A 4,497-nucleotide genomic window follows, 5' to 3' on the forward strand; every position below is an offset into this window, starting at 1 on the left:
TGTGACTGGAGCTCACATGCAGGAAGTAGGTGGGGGGGGATGCAGCGTGCCTTCAGGCCCTGAGCCAGAGCCACGTTCACACAGCTGAGGGAGGGAACAGCACAATAAAGAGAGAACAAACCAGTAAACAAGCTGTAAAGTGCTTTAAACACAGGGGGAAAGCCTTTTAGGCTTCAATGACTGGCATCTGTGTGCTCATTTGGATAAAACCTGTAAAGTGAAGATCCAACAGCCTCACTCTCATCTGGTTACCTGGGCACTTTAAAGATTCAGAGTCCCGGGCTGGTTTGGAGAAGTTCAAGAATCCGTCTGGACTGAAGAGTCCTGGTGAGATATAAACGATCCGTTACATGGTATCTGGGTCTCTTTTAAGAACTGTAATCTGGTCTAGATCAGTTTGAAAGTAATTGCGTCTGTCGTGTGTCTGAAAAATCCAGGTGAAGTTTGAAGAACATAGGTGAGTTTTTTAAAGAACAACATGATGAAAAACAACTGTTTGACGGAGCTTGAATTCAAGTTTGAATAAACCCAGTGGGTCCAGAAAGTCATACTCGTATGAATGCAAATGTTGAAATGTTCCAGTGGTCTCTGAGGGTTTCATGAAGCCACAACAATATGTGTTGAAAATGTCTATCAAAACAATTACAACAGAAAATGACTCCCATCTCAACATAAAGCCAATTTTAAAGAAACATGGTGCAAAATGTCCAGAAAACGGCTCTCGTAAGTGTTTCAACAAACGCACCCTGACAGCATTGCTTTCAGGTGAGTTTTACTTTTTTTTAATCAATGTTTTCTTTAAAATTTCAACAATTTCCTTGGTGGTTTGGACAGATTGGAGTCTTGTGGACCGGTTTTCCATGATCTAAGTCAGGGGTGTCAACTTGGTAATATCGACCTTATGTCTCCCTATTAAAAAAAAAAAGAAAAGAAAAGGTTTAATTTGTATTTTGAAGTTACGTGCCTCTCGTTAGCATTTTCCAAATCAGTGGCAGGAGCTGAAGCTGTGTCGTTTCCATCTGTTTATGGATGGTTTTATTTTGGGGCTTTTATGAGCATCTGCAAAGTGAAACAGTTGTATTACATCTACACACATGGTAGAACAGCTGTTTGTTGATCATTGAGAGAGTGACAGAGAATGTATTGGATGGTTTTTTCTTCATTCCAAGTGATTGCAGGCTCGGTTGTGGGAAAACTGACCTTTTCTCCCTCATGACTTGTGACAATGGAGGTCTGATTCATACAAAAGACTGCAATGAATTACACAATAAGAAAAAGTATGACACTAGGAGCTTGAAAAGCATTGTCACCTGCCATCAGAACATCAATGAAGCAACAATTTCATGGATGTGTGTGTGTGTGTGTGCATATTTTTTTTCTTTTCTTTTCTTCACCCTCCAGCCTCTGAGCCACCGCCAGACCATTTTAGGAGACGGTCGACCCAGAGCTATTGGTAGGGGGGGTGGATAAAATTAGAATTAGCATGTAACAGGTTTAAATTGACCTTATTTATATACAAATCACATATATAATATCATTTTTTGATTTTCAGGTTGCTACTGCCTGCTACTGGCCATATAAGGAAAACCGCGTTTTGGGCGAATTTCTCGAATTTTGCCACTTTTGACAAGTTTTGTGATTTAATGGCTCAACAGTAACGTATCATATATTACATTCACACATTTGTCATGCTAATCAATGTTTTATTTGTTTATTTTAGGTAGAAGTAGCCAAGTTTTCAGAATATTTGCCACTGTGGGACGAAAGAGAACAATGCTAACACCAGAACAATTTGGCAACAACCTCAAGATAGTTTTGGGGAAAACAACTGACAGATCCACTGTTGCCTTGACAGAATTCCGTGCCGCGATGGAAAGACTGTTCAGCCATTATAATCATTAATAATGTGCATGCTATTGATTTTTTTTTGGTGTGTTCTAGTATAAACCATACCTTTTAGTTCATAAATAAACAAAATAAAACAAGTAATCACTATATTTGTACACAATGTTGAGACAGAGTCATTGTCCATTATCATATATAGCTGAAAAAAGCGTGCAAAAGTGTGATATACGCAGTACATCAAAACATGCCAGTAGCAGGCAGTAGCAGAACCAAAATTGAAAATGCAGGTTACTTGTGTGTTTTATATATAAATAAGGTCAAAATAAACCTGTTACACGAAGGTTTTGGGAAAAAAGGTCATTTATCCACCCCCCCTACTATTGGAGTCCCATGTGCAGGGCAGCTTCCAGAACCTAATGGGAGGCAGCCTACCCTCCAGCTTGATGGTTCACCCAGACAGTGGAGGTCCATATCTACACATTCTGGATGTGAGGGGGGCCAAACAGAAAGGGACGCCCCGAGCTCCCCGCTCCCTCAGGCCGAGCCCCCCCACCACCCCCCCAACTGCAAGCTCCAAAGCGCAGCTGCAAAATCTATACATTTAAAACAAACTGAATGGAATAAAAAGAAAAATAATATTAATAAAAATAAAGAAATTAGAAGGGGAAATGGTATTAATAAGGACAAAATACCAATTGATAAATAGAAAATACATTTTAAAAAGTATTAGTAATAATAATACAGATAATGATAATAAAGCTGGTTGACCTGAAACCCAAGAAAGAAAGAAAAAAGGGGAAAAACACTTAAGAGAATCTTTTAATTTTGTGGGTAATCTTTCTTGGCACTATAGTCCTCCTCACGTCCTCCCTCATATATGATCTGAGCAATGTAATGTTAGAATTCAAATGTTACATAAGATATAAGTACAGAGAGAAAGGAAAATAAATAAGTACAATTTAGATATGTTATATAGTAGATAGTATAAAACATACATATATATATATATATATATATAATTCAGTAACGAAATACATAGTATAATAGCTGACGATACGATACAAAGGTATGAGTTTATATACAAGATGTAAAAAATGATCTGAAAGCTGTGTGTGTGTGTGTGTGTGTGTTTTAAGAAAGTTGTATAAATATTGCACATAAAATAGAACCATGGAAACATGGATATAAATTATATAATAATAATTGTGTAATAAGCACTGAGGTGAAAAATAGATAAAGTAATAATTGAAGTAATTGATTCTTCTGTAAATCAGTTTCTGGTTTAAGGGATGAGGGGGGAATTGGTTCAAACAGAAAGAGCCTCTACTGTTGAGTTTCCAGTGGTCGTCGGTGAGTTCTCTGAAGGCCTCTGGCAGATTACTTCCCCCTGGCAACAGGTGATGGCTGAAACATGATTGGTTAAAAATGTTAACATGGAAATACACATCTGGAAGCAGCACAGCCGGGGAGAAGCTCTGAGAAGAAGCGGACAGAAAATTTGGAATAATTAAAAAAGTATTCATGGACATAATGTAATCGATATCAATCTGTGATTCAGATATTTGTCTTCGGCCTGCAGAGAAGGCCTTAGAAAGAGTTGACGAGTATGGTTTTCTTGGCAATAGTTAGGGCTGTGAGGAGCAGTTTGTTTGGTTTATTCAGGTTTGTTATTGATGTGTCGCCAAGTAAACAGAGTGAGGGGGACGTGGGGACGTGGCAGCCCATTAGGGAGGAGAGCGATTTGGTGACCTCATTGCAGAACTTTTGAACCGGTGTGCAGTACCAGGAGGCATGACTATAGATGTCTGGTGTATTTAAGGTGCAGTTATTAAAGATTTCTGAGGTGAAACTCATTTGAAACATTTTCTGCCCAATGCGGTATGTTTGGTGAAGAATCTTGTACTGTATTAGTTGTATATTTGCATATTTTGACATAGAGTAGATGTTTTAGATGAGGTGGTTCCAGAAGTCAGCATCAGGAGCAATCAATAAATCTGTTTCCCATTTTGTTGTTGGTAATGTTATAGTACTGTCTAATTTAGGTATTATTTTGTATATTTTTTACAGTTTTTTTTTTCTAGAGGTTATATTAAGGAATTCTGAAGTGGGATGTGAGAGATGGAGGTTAAAGTTTGCTGTGTTACATTTGACATGAATGGATGACTTGATTTGGAGGTATGTGAGGTATTGATTGCTCCTGATGCCGTACTCCTGGACCAGGTGGAAAAATGGAATTTGTTTGCTATTAAAAAAGATGTGTTCCAAGTGTGTGATACCTTTGTCTGACCATGTGTAAAAGTGAAGTGTCTTTTTGTTGCTTCAAAAATCAGGGTTGTTCCAGATGAGTGTGAGTTTCCATGGTGCTACAGTGGAGTCAGTGATTTTGTGGAATTCCCACCAGAATGTCAGAGCTGTTGATATTGTTATTGTTTTAAAACAGGGGTGGTGTTTAATTGGTGGGACGATAAAGGGTAAGTCTGTGGTAGGGACACTGCCACATGCTGTTTGTTCCATGTCTAACCATATAGTGTCTAATTGTTGAGGGTGGATCCATTTAAATATATACTGTAGTTGATTTACAATGAAGTATTGATGGAAATTTGGTGCTGAAAGTCATCCCTGTCTTGGGTTTCTGTAGGGTTGTTAGTTTGA

The sequence above is a fragment of the Blennius ocellaris genome (genome assembly GCF_963422515.1).
Source record: "Blennius ocellaris genome assembly, chromosome: 4".
NCBI lineage: Eukaryota > Metazoa > Chordata > Actinopteri > Blenniiformes > Blenniidae > Blennius > Blennius ocellaris.